Source organism: Schistocerca nitens, chromosome 1 (assembly GCF_023898315.1).
Source record: "Schistocerca nitens isolate TAMUIC-IGC-003100 chromosome 1, iqSchNite1.1, whole genome shotgun sequence".
NCBI lineage: Eukaryota > Metazoa > Arthropoda > Insecta > Orthoptera > Acrididae > Schistocerca > Schistocerca nitens.
In genome coordinates this window covers 1,012,490,935-1,012,512,780 of record NC_064614.1, presented here as the reverse complement: position 1 = coordinate 1,012,512,780, position 21,846 = coordinate 1,012,490,935, and the positions used below count along the sequence as shown (strand labels likewise).

Here is a 21,846-nt window from a genome sequence, read left to right as displayed (position 1 = left end):
GTGTCTATGGAATATCGACACAAAGACTCACCCCAGAAAAAGAAATTCAAGACACATCCCTCAACTGGAAAAATCATGGCCACATTGTTCTGGGATGCAGATGGTGTTATCCATGTTGAATTCATTGATCGTGGAACAACAATAAATTCAGAAATTACATCACAATGCTGCAAACTGAAACAACAGCTAACAAGGGTCCGAAAGGAATAGGGAAATGTTTTCCTGCAGCATGATAATGCCAAGCCACACATTTCACGTGCCACCACAGCAGAACTTCAGAGACTGAATCTCACCACCGTACAGCCTGCTCCATACAGTCCAGATTTAGCACCATCTGACTTCCATCTGTTTGCGATAGTGAAAGACGTTCTAGTGAGACATCATTATGCATCTGATGAAGACATTCAGAGAAGTGTGTGACTGTGGTTGCAGAAACAGTGTGTTGACTTCTTCCGTGATGGCTTCAGAAAACTTGTTCATCGTTGGCAGAAATGTATCCCATTGGCTGGTAATTATGTGGAAAAGTGTATATTGGTAATCCGTGTTTACTCGAATCTAAGCCGCACTTTTTTTCCGGTTTATGTAATCCAAAAAACCGCCTGCGGCTTAGAATCGAGTGCAAAGTAAGCGGAAGTTCTGAAAAATGCTGGTAGGTGCCGCCACAACTAACTTCTGCCGTCGAATATATGTAGCGCTACACAGGCATGCTTTGCAGGCACAAAGATAAATACTGGCGCCAAAACCTCTGTGTCAGTAAATAAATTTAAAAAAAGGTGGAAGATGAACTTTTTTCTCTGCCTCAATTTTCGACCACTGCATTTTCATACATTATCCAACGAAGTAAATACAAATTACGTATTGTTAATCTACGAATGTAGCAGCATTTCAATGTACTACAAAAATCCGACTGGCGAGACTGTTTGGGATGTTTGTCAACATGGCCAACTCCACGTTCTGAAATTTTTCCTACCATGAGAAGAGATGATTGCTAGTAGGAACCTGATGAAATGTGAATCACATGCAGTCTTCACTATAAGTATAATACGAATATAAACATTTTGCCACGTATTCTTTCGTGTTTGCTGCTATCTCATTTAAATCCTGTCTGCCTAATAAAGTACGAAACTAGAATGAGACAACAGCAAACGCGGAAGAATATACATAACATGTCATGTTTATATTCGTATTATTCTTATGTCTAATAGTGATATAGTCATAAATGAAGCACGACAATTGACTAGATTTTTAAATCTAAGATGACTCTTATTTCTATGCAGAATGTAGTGTACTAAAGAGGCGTTGCAAAGATTTTCAAATGGAGAAAAATTTTTGCTAAACTCTCGTTCAGAACATCATCTATCATACGCAGTCTATTATTTGGTTCTGAATATGACAAATAATGCATGACACAGTACAGTAATGCATTTTCAGCTTAGAGTGACGTAAACACCTATAACAAAGAGAACGGCACTTATCAGATCAAAGAAAAATAAGCAATCAATTCAAACCAGACAAAGCACGTGAAAAAGGAAGGGTACCTGTGTATAAACGGACGGAGCGCCTGACGCTTAGCAATGGCTACCTGGTAAAGCTTAACTGCTAAGCTTACGATTCAAACCAAACTACTGTAGCTGTATAGTCATTCATTCGATATAAATTGTGTCGAATATTATAATGGACCAATTTTGTTTCGATTTGGAGGTGCGGCCTAAAACTTTTCTCTCCCCTTGAATTTAGAGTCTCAAATTTCAGGTGCGGCTTAGATTCGGGAAAATTTTTTTTCCTTGATTTCGAGTCTCATTTTTCAGGTGCAGCTTAGATTCGATTAAATATGGTAAAGAGCACATTGTAAGGATTACTTCTGTGTTTGATTTATTAAAATATTCCCATCCAAACCCGTTTAATGAAAGTGGAGGCATTACTTTTCATTCAACCCTTGTATTTAGTTGCAATGACAATCCATGTACCTCTTCTGGTAACCCTTTACGTATTGACTGCAACTCGTTTACAGCACCTGTCAGAGTGATCAAATTCTTCCCTATTTGCGATTGTGTCTGTTGCATTTTAGTTTGTACATCACTCATACCTTTTAACTTACCTGCCAGCTGTTCTTGTTCCTTGTCTACCGGTGACCACTTTCATTCAAATTATTTATATCCTGAGATAGGTCAGTGAGCAACTCTGCTTTTATCACTTTCCCTATGTTTACGATTTTACACATTAATATATTGGACAGATCAGTGCATAATTCTGACTATGGTTATTGAACTGCTGTGTTAAATAAAATTTAAGACCATCAAACGTTTGCTTTTGTTTGTTTTTAAGCACGTTAAAATTTTGTGCATGTTCTTCGGCAAATTTGTCAAACATTTGCTTTTATTCCTGTGTAAAATCATTTTCAAACATTTGTTTATTGTGCTTGTATATTGAATTTTGCATCAAAGTATCTCATTATCTCTTTCAAAGTATCTCATTATCTCTTGCATTAATTGCGTCATGTTCAGGATACCGGATGTGCCCACCATGTTTTGTTCATTTATATTCCGATTAGGGGTGTGTGTGACAGGCAAAGTATAATTTAAGAATATGTGCCTTTCGCTCTCGTCACAGGAAAGAATGCTTCCGTGTGAAAATCGAGAAGCCGTTTTGCCTTCCCTTAATCATAGTAACATCATAGATTACAAAAGTGCTGTCGTCTGTATCCCATGATGGGTAAAATGAAATTTTCTGAGGGGTGAAAACTAAACGATACGATTCTGTTTCAGTCAGGAAACTAAATTATATCGAGAAGATCCTCACTACTATCACAGTTTTGTAAGACTCTAATATTGATTATATAAGTTATCAATAATTACTTTTTCACAGTTAGTAGCATTAACACGATGGAGGTTACAGGTTTCTCACATAATCCACCCACTACACACACTTCGTTGATGATAAAAGTGAGACGTATACGTAACAAATGGAAAATATCTCAAGAAAATGTCTTCTCAAACTTGTATAGTCTAAGGAAGGTAGGGTACCACTGATTTAGAGGATGCAGCTGGCCGTCATGGCGACTGACATTTTCAACTTCACTTTCATTTGGGTTATGTCCACGTCGGTGATATCGTGTGTCTGCATATTCGCTAATGGACTACCAACAATGGATCCATCTAATGTACTCAGTTTCGCTACTTTCAGTCAAACAAATAACTAAAAGTGGTGGAATAAAATGCTCTTTTCAAAATTGTGATGATCCCACATCACAACCTAATCTTTAATGCAACACTGACATGAATTACATCTCCTTCTTACAAGGAGAGCACGCCTACTTGTCATCGCCGAATTTGTCCAAATTCATGGTACATGTAGGGTGTGGTGAGACACGAAAGTGCCCCAAGTGGGAACTTCAGATGGCTAAGTGTTCAGGAAATAAAAGGAATTTGTCCCTGTGACAGTTTGTTTAGGAAGCAGTGTTTGGCTCAGCAGTAAGAGAACTTATTCGTATTAAAAGGGCCGCAGGCTTGACTCCACCCAGCGGCATATTTTTTTGTGCTCCTTTGCAATGCGTACCCTAGTGACGTCACAACCGCATCATCATACAGGTTATTTTGTATTTCTATGTGCACAACATCAGCATGGGACATCGGTCTTTAAAACAAGCGCATTATCTTGCAGACTTTGGGTTGTGAATGGTCCATAAGGTGAAAACACAAATAATCATATACAGTGAGTTTAATTTGACCGTGGTGGTGCTGTCGGCACAAACAGCACCAGCCCCAACGATACCGGCCTGATCAGTGGACAGCTATATAAATGCTGCTACGAGACAACAGATCATCCATCATCATACATTCAGGTTCCGAGTACGTACTATGCTGCTGATGGTATACTGGGCTATGAGTACTGGATTCTCTCTCGTGGATACTTGCTCTAGACATGGTTATTTTCACCCTTATTATGACCATGCTTTGAACTGGTATTGCTGTTCGTGTTGTGAACTTTGCCATTGACATGTGCCTTAATCATCAGACAACATCTTGTATTGATTTACAATAGTTTAGGGACAACGCTAGCTGGGTAGCTCATTCACCAGCTTGCTCGTGACCAGGTAATACAAATATTGCAAGATTTGTGTGTGAATATTCTGGGAAATATTGCAGTCATTGCAGACAAAACAACTGTACCATGAGGACACTGGAGGAAAATATTGTGGAAAGATAAAAAATGTCATACAAAAGTGAAAATCGTAACATGCCTGTAATGTCAGCAGATAAAGAACAGGCGCCAGAAGATAATAGCCGCCACAGTGATGTGTCGAAACGACGATTGGAGACAGCACTGGATTTATGTTTACGGCATTTGCCTGAAGAGGATCTGATCACATCAGAAAGTTCCATGGTAATAACCGAAGAACACATTCAAATGGCAAATAAAGTACACCAGAAAATACTAAACATTCTATCTGAATATGTGTTTGTGTGCGACAAGGAGTTTATTCGGTTTGATGACGTTGTCAAAGAATGTGAATATGCAGGTGTGAAGGGTAACATTTTGTCAGGTGTTGACTATGAATCTGATGTGAAAAACATGAAAGAAGATTCAGAATCTGTTCCATGGGATACAAAATAACAGCGGTTAATCTTGCAAAAACACATCCAAAGTGGAAGTTGAAGAATCTGCAAAGAAAAGGTTCATCTCACTTGAAACATAAGCGGGATTTGAAAATTTTGGAAGAACATATTAAACAGGGTGGAACTTGGAATTACAAATATCACACAATTGATTCCTGGATGTATTATTACTTCGTAGAAGTATGGGGCTGTAACCAGCAAGTCGCTACTAGAAACTTGCAACAATGGGCACGTGCTGCTGCTGCGAGACAGTTTCCAGGTTTGGAATTCAAAGCTTCGGCAACATGGATCAAGGAGTTTAGACAAAGTCATAAATCAGACAGAGAAAGGTTACAAAATTTGTATCGGAAAGAGAGACTGCTACTATTGAGGAAACCCTTGCTGTGGCAGAGAATTTTCCTCGCCACACTCGAGCTCTTACCCCAAGTACAACAAGGGCTGTATCAACACCGATCAGACAGTTAAGCCAGACATTTTATTTGCCTACATCAATCGACATACTCTTTGCACTGTCACATATAATGCATTTATATTTCTATCTTCTCCTTCCAGGCTGCCAGTATCAGTTGATGTATGACTGAACCCTAAAACACCAAGTGTTGAAAGTGGTGTGCATGAAACGAAAGGATATGAACGAAGTAACACACTCCTATACAGCACAATATGCTATGAGCCTTTCAGGAAAAGTATTTCCACATGTTTACATATGCCTACAGGAGAGTACTGGCTCTTTTGGATCAAGGGATAAAAAATCGTTAGATGCCTACGCAGCAAAATATACAAATGTTATCATCATTTCTTCAAAATCTGGTAAACTGATGACAGACTTGTACAAAAAATATGTAACCGATCTGATGAAGCTCTACATGAAAGAGAATAAATGTGTTCTGTTGAGTGACTTGTGGGGAGGAAAAAGATGTCCATAAACATACGAAGAACTGTTCCAAGATGATGACAGATTGCCAACGTACAGTATCAAAGTGATCCCCCCCCCAATATACACCACTAGTGCTACCCTGTGATGTATATTTTTATCGTTGGGTAAAAATGTTTAATAAAAAAATGTTAAAAATGCACGTACTTCATCGACAAAGAAGAAGAAATCACTTCCTGAGAAGCTTGCATGTAACTACATTCCATTGCAGTGCGAATCTGATCTGTTACCTCTGAGTCAAACACCACTTCCTAAACACACTGTCACAGGGACAATTGATAAGGTGCACATGGTAATAGATCCGTATCAAAATTTCTTTTATTTCGTAAATGCTTGGCCATCTGGAGTTAACATTTGGGGCAGTTTGTTGTCTCACCGCGCCCTACATCTACCATAAATTTGGACGAATTTGGCGATAACAAGTAAGCGTCCTCTCCTTGGTAGCATAATCTAACTGGAAACACACAATTCTCAAAATCAAAATAATTTCTTAACATAAGTATCTACTTTTTGAAAAGAATGGTTCAAATAAGGATATAAGTTGGAAAAGTGCAATGGCTACTCTTGGAAGAGGGCAATAAGCGCAGTCATGCAAGCAGTATTCTTAAATTTTCGTACCTTCAGTTTACTCTTTGCAGTCTTCTCGATATTAATTCTCCAGTTAATCCTCTCTGGTTTGTGCATACCATGTGTCTGCCTCTCCTCCGTTATGATGGCAACAGTATTCCAACCATGAAACGAAAAAAAGAAATGACAATTGATGTAATGAAAGATTACAAAAATACTGTTACATAACGTTTAAACAATAACCTGATCGTTTCTGTCTATGCTACCCTACAAGGAGCTGTCACCATTGTATAAAAATACTGTTAATTTGGTGAGAGAAAAGTATGACGAAAGCACAATCGACAAAGTCTGTTGCAAGGAGGGAGAGAGGGAGAGGGAGGGAGAAGGGGAGAGGGAGGGAGAGAGAGGGGGGAGATATTGAGAGAGGGGGAGAGAGAGGGGGGAGAAAGGGGGGAGATATTGAGAGGGAGGGGGGGGGGAGAGCTATAGACAGAGACAGAGAGAGAGAAAGAGAGAGAGAGAGAGAGAGAGAGAGAGAGAGAGAGTAGATGATGATATAAGTTGCTGTAAGTAGCTCCAATGTAATCTAAACTGCAAAAGAGTAGCCGATAAGACTACCTTAAGCATACATTTAAAAAGTTGATTATTTGGAGAATTTTACATTTGAATTAAATGCAAACAAAATTTCAGAATTTGATGGGTGTTAGTCTTTTCTTTTTACCTTTCATTCTTTCATTTGTTAACAGACATGTTTGACTTCAGTTGCACTATGTTATTTTTAAAATTGAAAGACTGACTGTTCTGTGGACATGAATCTAAATTTTTGTTGGGTTTTTAAGTATACCTGTTTGTAGCAATTTTAATAAATGAAGCTGAATATCTTAATAATTGCAATTCCTCTAATTTTTTAAAATCTCACCAAGTCATTGCATCACAAATTGTGTTGTAAATTTTTATACAATTAAATAACAAACTATTAAATGCTGGTTGCAGATAGCTAATTAAAATTATTCTAAAATTTTATTTTTACAAGTTACTTACAGTAAAATTTCCCATGGTAGGACCTACGCCACAGGTTCTGCCTAATAGTCGTTTCTTAATAAATCATTACACTCCTGCTGCTCCCCTATATAATGGGACTTTCACAGTTGCCATCTCATACCCAGTGTTCTGAGCTATATTTTGAACAATTGAGAGCTTTCTGTCAATTTCTGGCGAATTTGCATCTTAATTAATCAATCCAAAATGGAATAAAAGAAGGCCATTTTATGAGTTTCTGGATACCATGAAATGTCTTTGAAGACTTTCCCTTTGTATTGGTTTTTGGTACATATAAAACTACTGTCTTATGATCTCAATCCTCCATTCTTAAGTATTACAAAACTGGTAGGTTTTTTTATTATCTACTTACATATGAAACTTCATGCTGGGGTACATATTATTGATTGTATCAACACCTCTTTAAGATGTGAATACAGTCTTTCACCTCTTTAAGAGTTGAATACAATTTTGATACAACTCGGTATTATGCACCCCCCAATATAAGTTTCCAGTGGAGCTAAAAAAGCAAGAGTATCAGTTTTTAAGACTTAATAACGGAGGAGAGAGATCATAGATACCAGTTTAACATATACCAAAAGCTAACAACAACAGATACAGTCTGTTCAACCAGCCAACAGATACAATCATCCACAGAACTTTGTACCATCAGTAATCACATAAAAAGGTCTTCTTCCATTTCATGTTGAGTCAGTTAATTAAGGTACCAATGACCCAAGAAGACGTTGAGGAAGACCTCTCAGTCGTTCAAGATACAGCTGTGAACAACAGGTATGACATGTTGATGGTTGAACAGATATATGTTTGAAATTTTTGACAAAAGGAAACTGTAGCAAATGTAGTAGTTACACTATGGAGGGCTCTGTTTACAGCAGAAGATTGTATTTGTTCAGCTACTTGCTCTTTTTGTTGATAGCTTGATTTCTGTCATTAATTAATTGTACCATTGTTTCAGGGAACAAACATACTGCCCGTACAGAGGATGCAAGCACACTACTCCTCTCACTTTTCCTACAGTCACTAGGACCTGTTGGTGATTTCATTGGCACTTTTTTTGAAGATTTTCAGATTACTTATTTGGCTGTGACTGTTATGTATAGTCTCTGTTTTATTAATTCTGTTATTACATTTTTTGATAAGGAAAAACAATGTATGTAGAATAAGGATCATACAAAAAGTGAGAGGTGTAGCAGAAATATAGGTACAGGATGCTTTTTGTGTGTAGTGAACTGCAGCATTGAAGAGTGTCACTGTCTGTAGCTTCGTTGTATACATATTTGTTTTAGAGATAGAACATAAATATCAGAATTTTCGTAACTGCAAATAGTAAAAGAAAAGATGAAGTATCATTTAGTCCTGAAAGGATTTCAGAGATTTAATTGACTTACATGAATCATTGTGTATTAATTAATTAGTTGCTATCTGCTGTTACTATGCATTTTTACATTTACCGTTTGAAATTTTGGAATCAGTCAATAATGCAGAGGTTGATGAAAATTCATATTTCCTCCTATATAGAAGTGTCTCGTTCCAAGCCATGAGTTATCTGATATGCTCAAATGTGGTCATCTCAGAATATCTTAATTTAGCCTTTTCTGTAGTGGGTTCTAATTTCAGTAGTCTAAATATTATCCATGATGGGTGAAAGCTGATATTAATGTACATTGTGGAATATAGTAGCAGAATATTTTAGTACATAAGTTTTCCAGTAGCTTGTTACTGGAACACCATTGTATTACATGTATATAATTATTCTGGAATAACACTAAAACTAAGTACTTCAAAGACAGATAAAATTGTTGATATGTACTCTTTTTTATGGCATTTTTAAATACTCAGATTGTTGGATATGAATCAAACAAGTGTTAAGCTCTACATTGTAATTTATATTGTACTACAAATCTTCTATATTTTCCTTGTTTCCATGGACTTTAGGTATTTAACCATGTAGAAAAGAGCTGCAATATATTTTGACAACATCTGTGGCATTAGAGAGACAATAATTTGAAGGGACTGATGGCTCTTAAACATATATGTTCAAGTATTTCCAAAGATATTGACAATTGAAACAATTTCATGGTGGTGTTTATTGTGATTTTAGAAGTACATTATACTAGTGTAGGGTGTATAGGTGAACCATATTTTTCTCAATGAAAGTGTGTATTTATTTTAATGACTTAATCTACAATTGTTTGAACATTGTGCTGATTGTTTTCTTGTTTCCGTTTATATTGTAATGTAGAGGAACAATGCCAACATACTAAATGTTCATAAAATATAAGGTAAGTAATATTTAGTAATATTACTGCTTCAGGAAAACTCATTTTAGGATATTGCTGTTAAAATTAACAACACAGAAACATCAGTTTTTTTATGCGAAACTAACTAGGACAGCATTTTCAAATAACCCTCATGAATTATTTTCAATATCTGTGAGCATAGTTTACAAGTTGTTATTTATCATAAAGCTACTGTTATCTAATTCTTTCCACACACTTGCAAAATATGTTTTTACTACCAGATTAGATCATTTTTGCACAAGGAAGGATTTAATTATATTTCATGTATGTTTTGACATACATTTCAGTAATGGTGCATAAAGAGGCATTTATACCAGTTTTGAAAAGTGGACTTGTTTTGCTGTTTTCATCATTTAAATTTATAGAATAAATCTGATCAGAATATTTTGGAGTTCATAATGTAGTGTTTTGAGAACATGAGTGGCATTAGAGCATTGAATTGCTGAAAGTGTTACATTGATATTCCTGTTAGACTAGTCAACGATTTACCTTTTGCCTTCTAAACACTTCGTACCTGATGTTTATCTAACTGTTACGGTTGCAATTGTAATTAGGCCAGGCCCAATGTATCTTACAAATGTGCAGTTACATGTGCAATGTTGTTAATATATCTGGCAATGTTTTGTGTTGTTAAGGATGATATAGATATTCAGCTTACTGTTTGGAAATTGATGTATAAAGGGTCTATGGCATATAAATATATAGATTTTTTTCCCATTTGGATTGATTATCTCTCTCTCTGTCTCTGTCTCTAGCGCTCTCCTCCTCCCCTCCCTCTCAAATCTACCCCCCTCGCTCTCCCCCTCTCCCTCTCCCCTTCTCCCTCCCTCCCTCTCCCCTTCTCCCTCCCTCCCTCTCCCCTTCTCCCTCCCTCCCTCCCTCTCCCCTTCTCCCTCCCTCCCTCCCCCCTTCTCCCTCAATCCCTCTCCCCCTCCCTCCCTCTCCCCCTCCCTCCCTCTCCCCCTCCCTCCCTCTCCCCCTCCCTCCCTCTCCCCCTCCCTCCCTCTCCCCCTCCCTCCCTCTCCCCCTCCCTCCCTCTCCCCCTCTCTCCCTCCCCCCTCTCTGCCGCCCTCCCCCCTCTCTGCCTCCCTCCCTCACCCTCTCCCTCCCTCCCTCACCCTCTCCCTCCCTCACCCTCTCCCTCCCTACCCCCTCTCCCCCTTCCCCCTCTCTCCTCCCTCCCCCCCTCTCCCCCCTTCCCCCTCTCTCCCCCCTTCCCCCTCTCTCCCCCTCTCTCCCCCCTTCCCCCTCTCCCCCTTCCCCCTCTCTGCCCCCTTCCCCCTCTCTGCCCCCTTCCCCCTCTCCCCTTCCCCCCTCTCTCCCCCCTTCCCCCTCTCTCCCCCCTTCCCCCCTCTCTCCCCCCTCCCCCTCTCTCCCCCCTTCCCCCCTCTCTCCCCCCTTCCCCCTCTCTCTCCCCTTCCCACCCTCTCTCCCCTTCCCACCCTCTCTCCCCTTCCCACCTCTCTCTCCCCTTCCCACCTCTCTCTCCCCTTCCCCTCTCGCTCCCCCCTTCCCCCCTCTCGCTCCCCCCTTCCCCCCTCTCGCTCCCCCCTTCCCCCCTCTCGCTCCCCCCTTCCCCCCTCTCGCGCCCCCCTTCCCCCCTCTCGCGCCCCCCTTCCCCCCTCGCTCCACCTTCCCCCTTCCCCCCTCGCTCCACCTTCCCCCTTCCCCCCTCGCTCCCCCTTCCCCCCTCTCGCTCCCCGCTTCCCCCCTCTCGCTCCCCGCTTCCCCCCTCTCGCTCCCCGCTTCCCCCCTCTCGCTCCCCGCTTCCCCCCTCTCGCTCCCCGCTTCCCCCCTCTCGCTCCCCGCTTCCCCCCTCTCGCTCCCCGCTTCCCCCCTCTCGCTCCCCGCTTCCCCCCTCTCGCTCCCCGCTTCCCCCCTCTCGCTCCCCGCTTCCCCCCTCTCGCTCCCCGCTTCCCCCCTCTCGCTCCCCGCTTCCCCCCTCTCGCTCCCCGCTTCCCCCCTCTCGCTCCCCGCTTCCCCCCTCTCGCTCCCCGCTTCCCCCCTCTCGCTCCCCGCTTCCCCCCTCTCGCTCCCCGCTTTCCTCCCCTCGCTCTCGGCTCCCCACCCCCCGCTCCCGCCCTCCCCACCTCCTCCTGTTGCATCCCCACTTATACAAATAAATAATTCACAATTGTAACATGAAGTGTTACATATGGTATTTTTTGCTCCTTATTTGTCACCAATATCCTGAAGTTACCGCTGAACTGTCTTATGTCACAAGTTTGTGCAGTGGTGCATGCCTGAGTCTGATAAACGAAACTTGTAATCATTTTTGATAACTGAGGTGCCAAGGAATGTTTTGCTTACTAATGTCAAGAAATTTTGATAAGATTAATATCTCTCAGATCAGTGTGCATCTTTTGAATGAAAGAAACTTTTTGTATTCCATTTGTAATATGTACATTCTGTCAAAAGAACACATTAAGACTATATATTGCAGCAGGCACATACTTCTATGTAGCTACTCACTGGAAAATCTCAGCTAAATACACCACCTTTGCAGATTGTTTAACTATACTTAATAAAATGGCTACCTGGTATGTCTTTTACAGGCTCATTTTCAGTGTTTCTCATTTGATCAAACAGTTATTTCAAACACATTAATAGAGGTAATTATCTATCAGTTCATAGAACAATACAATGTAAGCCTCACTACCGGAGGCTAGCTGCAGTGGTTGTTACAGCGTTGCATCCCAAGTGTAGATTCCGCAGGGGATTGAGTGCCAGGGTTTCGTGTGAAAGGGAATTAGCCAGTTGGCCAAAGTGAGGAGAAGCCATTTACTCAGAGGAATATATTTCCCTTCAAGATTTAACTATCTGCAGCAAGGAACATGTCTTTCCTAATATACCAAATCTTGAACATGAGATTTCTACTTAATTGGTAGGCACTGAATGAACATGCTCTATAAAACTGCTTATGAAGGCTAGCTGGTAGTCTTTGGCTTACTGCCCTGTTGAGAATCCTGCATCCTCTACTTTCGTTAAACTTTCGCCTTCTGCCCCACCTATCCCTGACATAATATATTGTCAGAGGATTTCTCATTGTCTCATTGGCTAACCTTATGTGGTGTTATAACATTTTTCAGATACAGTGGAAGGATAGAAGCACCTTTCATTGTGTGATCTTAAACTACATCCTGAGCCCTTCATTAGGTTTTCATGACTTAGTCTATTCCTCACCACTTGCCATGTGCCTTTCTCTCTCTCTCACTGCTTACATCGTTTGTCTCGCAAAGAGTACCTTGGTATGTCTTGTCTGCATGGTGGTGTACAACTACTCCTGTGAGTCCGAGTCTAGCTTCATTAATTTTCTCTCATTTTTTTACTAGTTCATTTCTTACGAGACTTGCTTCATTGATTCTGTCTCCGTACTTACCCCTTTATGGCTTAAGAACCTTCCTTTATTAATTCTGTCTGATTAATACACAGGCACCTCCTCCTTTGTATGCACATCTGCAACCCCCTCCCTCCATGCTATGTCCACTATATCACCAGCACCCATTCGGCACTTGTGGGGTGCCCAAGTGCTATTTACTCTGGAGTTAATGCTGCCTTATGATTTTCTGTGTATTGTTGAAGTAAGGGACTGGCTCACTGCATGTTTACACAACAATAGTCCTATCCACATGATCTACTTCTTGGTGTGACACAGATTGACAGTCTACAAATTTTGCACTCTATATTCAATTGGCATTAGGTAAGTAGAAGTACTTTATTTTACTGTTTTTCTCTGAAGACTTCTTGTTGACCAAAAGTTATCTGAGATGTTAGAGATTTCTAAAAGGTTAACTTCGTCTATCTAATCACTTGTCTGAACTACTTTGTTTATTTGGATGCAATATAAGTGACCTTTCCTTTAACTGAATGTTGCTTTGAATACAACACTATTTTATGCCAGGCCTATCAGAAGTGAAATGCCCTTGCCTCCTCTGACTAATGAACTGACTTAACCAGGTAGGTTTATAGAGCTTACAGTTTTTAACCTGAATTTCAAACTGTGTGCAGCATTTTTCACAGTAAGAAATCATTCCCAGATGTGAAAGAAATAATAAGTGATGGGAAAACTCCTAGTATCAACTGAGATTTGAACCCTGAACCTTTGGATTCAACACCCCCTCAGCCACAGTGCTACAGTCTTCAGTACATAATTCTGACTAATGTAGTTTCAAACCTCAGTGCATCTTGTCTCACATTCTGTGTAGCTTTGAAGTGTCACTTGTTCTGGATGGTTGTAAATTGGCCTAAGCACACCCCTTCAGAAGGCTTTACCTTGTTGCATTATGTAGCTCATGTCGCATCATATTCATCTGTGTTGAAGTATTACTGTATTTCTAGTATGTTACCTATGGAGGAAACACTTCAAACCTAAGTCGAGAAAACATTTTATGCTTCTGTCAACATCATCTTTACATTGTATTTATCTGATGGAACTGAAAGCTTAAATAAACTGATAGCCATACAGTTTATTTGAATGGTTCTCCATCCTTGTATCTTTCTTTTGTGTGGTATTTGGTGATTTCATACAAGTATCTTAAAGTTAATGCTGTGATAAAATTTTTGCTGCCTATCCATTAAATTCTCTCTGTCGTCATGATAATTTCAGTTGAACTTTTGAACACTGACTTCTCTAGTATACCATAAAGAAATCATATGCACAAACACATCCTTTTATTTAATGATTGTGTGAAGTTTGTTCGAATGTCATACAAATAGAAAAGTCTGTACTTATCATATTTATTTTGTAATATATATATCAATATTTGGTATACACATGAAATTATAGTGATCTCAATATATTTACTGCAAGGTGAGTAATTATGACTATGGATTTAATTCATTGCACATTTTCAACTTCAGCCTTCAGCACAGTCTTCTTAAGTGAATTAGAATGTATTTTAACCTGAATAAAAACCAATAAAAATAAGTTAAAGTATGTTTGCAATGACTGTCACTTCTTTTGTAAAATTGCCATTGTACATAAGATTGTCTCAATAGTGAAGATAGATTCAGAAATTGTTGTCATGATTTAAAGTGTTTGAAGCAGCCTAATGGTATAGTAGAAAGCATTGCAGAAATTGTTTCTGTCCATGATAGAACCATTTTGCCGGCCGTGGTGGCCATGCGGTTCTAGGCGCTTTAGTCCGGAACCGCGCGACTGCTACGGTCGCAGGTTTGAATCCTGCCTCAGGCATGGATGTGTGGTATATCCTTAGGTTAGTTAGGTTTAAGTAGTTCTAAGTTCTAGGGGACTGATGACCTCAGATGTTAAGTCCCATAGTGCTCAGAGCCATTTGAACCAAGAACCATTTTATTCCACCTATGTGGAGATAAAAAAAAAAAAAAAATGCTGAGATTATTTTAAAATCATTTGTAATATACTTCTCTAATACGTGTGTTAAGCAAAGGTAGACCAGTGATTATGTCAAAATATGTCTAAGTTGGCAACTTGTACATGAGTCATATTAACTGTAAGAGATTGTTGTTCTGATTTTAAACATTGTGCAATGTATTGTTACACAGATGTGTGTGAATACTTTTTATTTATATAAACAGTGTATGTTTGCGTCAGAGTGACAACTGATTTCTTAGGTTCATTTCTGGCAAAACAAAGTAATACGAATATATTGTGTGTGTGTGTGTGTGTGTGTGTGTGTGTGCGTGCGCACACGTGTGCATGCCTGCGTGTTCTTGTATTAATATATGTTGTTTGTTACAGTAGAACTCCTTTATTGACATCCAGTGCCTTATTGCCCACAAAAATTTTGCTAGTTTCTCATTAACAATTCATTTATTAAAGTGACCTGCTTGCCTCTTACTTCAAAGCAAGAATCCTGCAGAAGCCTCCAGTACGGATCATGGTGATAAGTTAAGTAGCTAGTAAAGGTGATAAATTTAGTTCATATGACAAATACCCATTCAGGCCTGTTACTTCGAATAGTCAGAACTAAAAGTTCCTTGCCTCGTATCTCGTGACAAAATTTTGCCAAGAGACAAAGAAATAATCTGGTCAGCCATAAATTCCACCAAATAAGTTAAAAATGGAATATCAGTCATTGCATTAAAGCAAAAATTACAATGATTAAATCGTAATCGCCAGAAAATTAGTTTATTGAGAGGAACAAATGATGTCATTGTGTAAATGTGAAACTAAGATGGAGGGAATGGTCAATAAATAGGGTGTTGTGATTTGGGAGGAGGGGGAGGGATCAGCCACTAAATATACTACTAACAAGGGAACCTTCTCATCACCCCCCCCCCCCCCCCCCCCTCAGATTTAGTTATTAGTTGGCACAGTGGATGGACCTTGAAAAACTGAAGAGAGATCAATCGAGAAAACAGGAAGAAGTTGTGTGGAACTATGAAAAAATAAGCGATAGGCAACATCAAAGACAGTATGAGCTTAGGAGCGCCATGGTTAGCGTGAGCAGCTGCGGAACAAGAGGTCCTATGTTCAAGTATTCCCTCGAGTGAAAAGTTTAATTTTTTATTTTCAGACAATTATCAAAGTTCAGACACACACACACAATCAACTTTGCTCTCCAAAATTCCAGGACATGTTCAGATTTTCTTGAACATGTGCAGGATTTGACGGTCTACACACAGAAAAATTTGAAAACGTTAAAAACATATGTTTTGACAGAGCACAGGGAAAACTGTGCGACTGTGAAACTGGTGCATTCATTTGTTGCAGTTTGTCACAAACTATTATGTTTTCATCACTTTTTTGGGAGTGATTATCACATCCACAAGAAAACCTAAATCGGGCAAGTTAGAAGAATCTTTTTACCCATTCGCCAAGTGTACAAGTTAGGTGGGTCAACAACATATTCCTATCATGTGACGCACATGCCGTCACCAGTGTCGTATAGAATATATCAGACGTGTTTTCCTGTGGAGGAATTGGTTGACCTATGACCTTGCGATCAAATGTTTTCAGTTCTCATTTGAGAGGCACGTCAATTCGTCTACTAATCTCACAGTTTTGCAGTGTGGTCGCAAAACACAGACACTAAACTTATTACAGTGAACAGAGACGTCAATGAACGAACAGAGAGATCATAACTTTGCGAAAATAAAGAAAGTAAACTTTTCACTCGACTTGAACCGAGGACCTCTCGTTCCGCAGCTGCTCACACTAACCACGGCGCTCCTGAGCTCACATTCTCCTTGGTGTTGCCTATCTTGCGCATGGACTACTCAGTTTGTATATTTTGCTTATTTTTTTTCATAGTTCCACACAACTTCTTCCTGTTTTCTCAGTTGATCTGTGTTCAGTTTTTCAAGGCCTATCCACTGTGCCAACTTATAATTAAATCTGAGGGGGTATGCGATGGGGAGGTTCCCTTGTAATTATTATTTGAGCTGACTTGACAATTAAGGCTCTGAAGATAGAAGGAAAGATAAGACAATATTGGGCATATATTCCAAATTTACAGTTGGAGAGAGAGATCTTATACAGCTTTTTGTTTTTAATTTGTAAATTATTGTGTGTTGTGAAACACTCTCAGTTCATGTTGACTGCTAGTTTATAATTTGTCAGTAAAATAAAAAATAAAAAAAATTCGAACAGATGACTTCAAAGATTGTTTGTACTCATTGTGTAGTAAAATGTTTTCACATTGGATCATTACAGACGTAATCATGCTAATAGTCATTTTTTTCATAGCCTTACTTTCTACAATAAAGATCCTTTTACATGAGTATGCAGATGGATGTTTCACTTTCAAGCAGTTCCTGACATTCTTATTGATGACAGCATGTGTGATCTTGTTGATAACACACAAGTCACTAGTGTTGATTACAGGCAACCTATATATTCGCAAAGTACTTGAGAAACAATGCGTTCTCGTTTGTGTGAGTCAATGTGTGTACATATTTAGTGGTTTTTTATACAGTGATTAAAATAACTTTGCCATGAGTCATCCGTTACAACTCTCTTCTGTTCTGTCAATATGCATTAGTCACGTGACATAGCCTGCGTTGAACTTGTATACAACCACATGTTTTGTATGTTGTGACTTTGAGCACTGCTATATCAACATCGATTGCACCCATACCATATTTCTATGCACCAGGAATTGCATGGCGACGACTCCGACTCTTAGAGCACTGTCTACTTGCGAATGTGTCGAAACAGGATGGGCTTGTTATGTCACACACGAGATGGAAGTCCTCTGATGACCGAGAGGTTTCCTGTTAATGATTGCAAGAAGGCAGTGCTCTAAGTAACAACATACAAAACATGTGGTTGTATACAAGTTCAACGCAGGCTATGTCACGTGTCTAATGCATCCTGACAGAACAGCTGAAAAAATGTACAAAGGACCTGCAGCAACATCTCCCTCTCTAGATTGCATCATCAGTCTTCATTAAATTGTACCTTGTTACAGCTCTATCTCAAGCGATCACTCTGTCCACTGTTATGCTTTAACGCAGATGCATGTAAGTTTAGACAGTGCTTCCACACTGGCAGCATCAGTAATTTGGCAGGTAAATTCATTCACAAGACATCTTTTGTGTTGGGACGTAGGAGTCTCTGCATAGCGGTGAGAACATTTGCATTTCAAAGATGTTTGTTCAAAGCAGGATTTAACACCACAGGAAGGGTAACACGTGATGGACCGGGTGCCGCGTTAGGACCATCAGGAGAAATGCATTCGACATTATTCTGGACTATTTTCGTAAACAGGTTCTGTTAGGACAAGAATTTCCAAGTGTACAAGCTAAAACATCCTGAAAGCTCCTACAAAGGCGACTGTTAACTATTTCTGTGACGCTTTACAATTTCCAATTGGTAGACTTGGCACTTATTTACATAGCCATGTGACATTATAACATTGAGCACTTTTTAGCTGCACCTGAGATGGTGAGTCGCTAGTGGAACTTTTTGGGGCGATGCATCAGCCACGCTGGGTAGATAGACACATGCACGATGAGACGCAGCTCTCATGTCCCATTAGGATCGCTAGGAACAGTGCACCCTGTGCTATTCTGGGAAGCATTGGAACAGATTTCTGTAGTGCGACCTGTGACGTCAGTATAACATTGAGAATATTCTAGCTGCATCTGCGATGGTGATCCGCTATGCAAACATCTCTCTCTGTTCAGGACCTCCAGGTATGCCTTGGTCACGATGGTTAGGAGAACACGTGCACGTCCAGAGGGTGATCTGGCTCTTATTTACATAGACACGTGATGTCAGAATAGCACTCAAAGAATTCCAACTGTGTACCCGAGAATAGACACGACTTTCACCTCCTGGCTGTAGACGGCACTGGCTTGAGAGCAATGGCGTGCACCTCTGCATTACAGTACTCTCTCTGGCGATGACTTGTGTCACCCGCTTCGGCGTCGGCATATGTGCGCGTTGGAACCTTTGTTGGGGGTAGTTCACTGAGACTTCGCGGCTGACGATAGTTCGAAAGCGATTTTTACTTTCAATGAGTGTTTGTGCACTGCATTATTTTCGGCTATTTAATCATTGTGAGCGTGTGACGGAGCGCTATACGGCATTATTTCGGTAATTTACGAGTAGTTTGCAGATCTATATACTGTGTACTACTGCATTATTTGGACAGTTTAGAATTAGTGAGCGCTTCTGCAGAGCGTTTTACATGCATTATTTAGACAATTGACGAGCTATTTTCGTCTCTGGACATAAGTGTACTGCATTATTTCATTGAGTTACCAGTAGTTTGCAAGTCTGTAGGCTATGTAGTGTGACCCCAAGCACGTCAGAGCAAGTGTTTTGTATCAGTGTAATAAATATACTACGCCAAATCCGTCGCTAAATAAATTGTTCCAGAACAGTCCTTCCTATCTAGCAGCCCAGATTAGGCTCAGTTCTTTTCCCGCCATTTTTCCCCCAGACCGCCATCTTGGACTATGCCACGGAAGGGACAACAGCGACCTCTGGTGGTGGTACTGTGCACTAGGTCAGTTGGACTCTGAACCTCATGGTGAATACACTGGATGGAGCTACTGCCTATGACAACTCAAATTGTTTAAATAAAGACTGCCTGCAGAATAAAGACTTGCTTCCATCCTATCCAGCAGCCCAGCACATGCTGAGTCCTTTTCCCACCAATTCCAAGGAAGAGGTGGCCGTCGGTGAGTTACGTTAGTGAAGGAAGCCCAGTAGACCATTTTTCTGCCCAAATTTGAACTTCCCACAATTTTCTGGGGGAGGAGAGGAGGGGCTGGGAGGAGGTTAGGTTAGTGGAGGTAGCCCAATTGACCTATTTTCTCGCCAACATTTGAACTTCCCACCATGACGTCATTGTGACGTTGCCATATCTACTGCTGCTGTCTTGGGGCAACCATCTTGAATAAATCTGGCAACAATGCAGAGTGTGGTGACATGAACTTTGTCCTACTACTTGCAGTTTCTTCAGAGGGCGATTTAATTATTCATTTAGATGTCAATGTTACTTTCTTGTAGCAGTACAGCTGTGAATGTGTATCTGTAAATGGTTTAGTGTGATTTTGATATGAGTTTGTCAAGTGACGCCAATAAATGTGAAGCAACTTTAATTAAATTGCGTGTCTATGGAGTATGGTCTTAGTTGTATACCGGACTCATAATTTCCTGTCAGAAAGGTCATATTATTTGGTAATCAATGGAAAATCATCGAGTAAAACAGAAGTGACATCTGGCGTCTGCAAGGAAGTGTTATAGGCACTCTTCTGTTCCTGATCTAATAAAACGGTTTAGGAGACAATCTGAGCAGCCCTTTTAGACTGTTTGCAGATGATGCTGTCATTTACCATCTTATAAAGTCATCAGATGATTAAAACAAATTACAAAACGTCTGAGATAAAATATCTGTGTAGTGAGAAAAATGGCAATTGGCTCTAAATAATGAAAAGTCTAAAGTCATCCACACGAGTACTAAAGGAAATCCGCTAAATTTCAGTTTACATGTTAAAAACACACAAAGGCTGTAAATTCAGTCACCATCGCAGGCGCATCTAAACGATTCTCAGTGTTATATGGATGTCACATGACTATGTAAATAAGAGCCAAGTCGACCTCTCAGAAATTGTAAAGTGTCGCAGAAATAGTTAACGATCGCTTTTGTAGGAGCTCTCGTGATGTCTCAGCTTATCTCCATGGACTGCATTGGTGCGAAATATGGTTATAGTGCAGCATATGAAAGAGAGAATCTTGCAGACTAGTTTGTAACTCGTACTAGTTAGAGAGTGAATCTTATCGGCTCCTAGCAGTTAATGGTGGCGGATACGCAGAATGGCTGAAAATGGGGCTGCCTTCCCATATGACGCAAACTCTAATTCTGATGAAGGCCTGTTTTGCTGAAAGCTTTGTTTGACAGTCTTTTTGTTGTGCTTATCTGCGACTCAGCATCTCGTCTATATGATGAGTAGCAACTACACTTTTCATAATGCAGTCGTTGGTCGACCCTGGGTTTTCCATTGCTTGGTTTCAATAAGAGTTAAAAGGTGATAAGTCCACGATGTGAATGAACAACTTGTGGTACAATTTATTGGATTTTCTGATGCTTTCCACCACCTTTTTTACCATTTCACTTTTACCTATGGATGCCACTGATTTATTGTAGTCCAGTACTATTATAGGTTTCAATTTCTTCAATCCTGTTTGATGATTCAACTTTGATGTTTTCACCATTTCTGTTGAGTGGACTGCTAAAGTCATCCATACATCTCTTTTGTCACAACGTTTTAGTGCCAACAGTAATCGAAGTGCAGAATGGAAAGTAAGCCCACCTTCCCTCAGTTCTTCAACCATGTTAGGCATATCTTTTCTTGTGTGCCTGACTGTACTACAAACATTTGTTGCTCAGTAGTACAATCAACAATACAAGGCAAGGCTTGAGAAGTAATTATTACAGTATAGGATGTGTCCCTGACTCTACCAATATAACTACATCATCTTCTTAGATGCTTAGGTCATATTTGTGAATATCTGTATGTCACCCACAATAGAGAATGAAATCTAAAGTATGTGTGTGTAAATCGCAGAAAACAAAAATCATTATTTGAAAACGATTTGGTTTAGCAAGTATATACTGCTTCATTTTTAGTCTGTCTTTGGATAATGGGAGGCTTTCATCTATTCATAACTTTTCATGAGGGCAAAATCAAACAATGGAAAATCCAGTATGGAACAATGATAACATTATGAAAATGGTAGACTGCTACTCAACATATAGTAGAGATGCTGAGTCGCAGACAGGCATAACAAAAAGACTACTAAACATGTGAGCTTACTACCATAAGGCCTTATTCTGTTATAGACAACGTAGACATACACATTCACATGAACACAGCTCACAGACATGTGATCACTGCATCTGACTGCTAAGGCCAGACTGCAAGCAACTGCACA

At 40.0% G+C, this 21,846-nt stretch overlaps 1 protein-coding gene across 4 annotated transcripts in view; it reads left to right on the top strand.

Annotated features, from left to right (window-relative positions):
- The window catches only part of LOC126195817 (hyccin), a 182,590-nt gene extending 172,397 nt beyond the window's left edge, over positions 1–10,193 (top strand). For all 4 annotated transcript variants that reach the window (XM_049934461.1, XM_049934467.1, XM_049934477.1 and 1 more), the window contains one exon: positions 8,132–10,193. The gene's annotated coding sequence lies outside the window, so the exon portion shown is untranslated. The remainder of the gene's footprint in view (positions 1–8,131) is intronic.
- Positions 10,194–21,846: the final 11,653 nt, after the last annotated feature.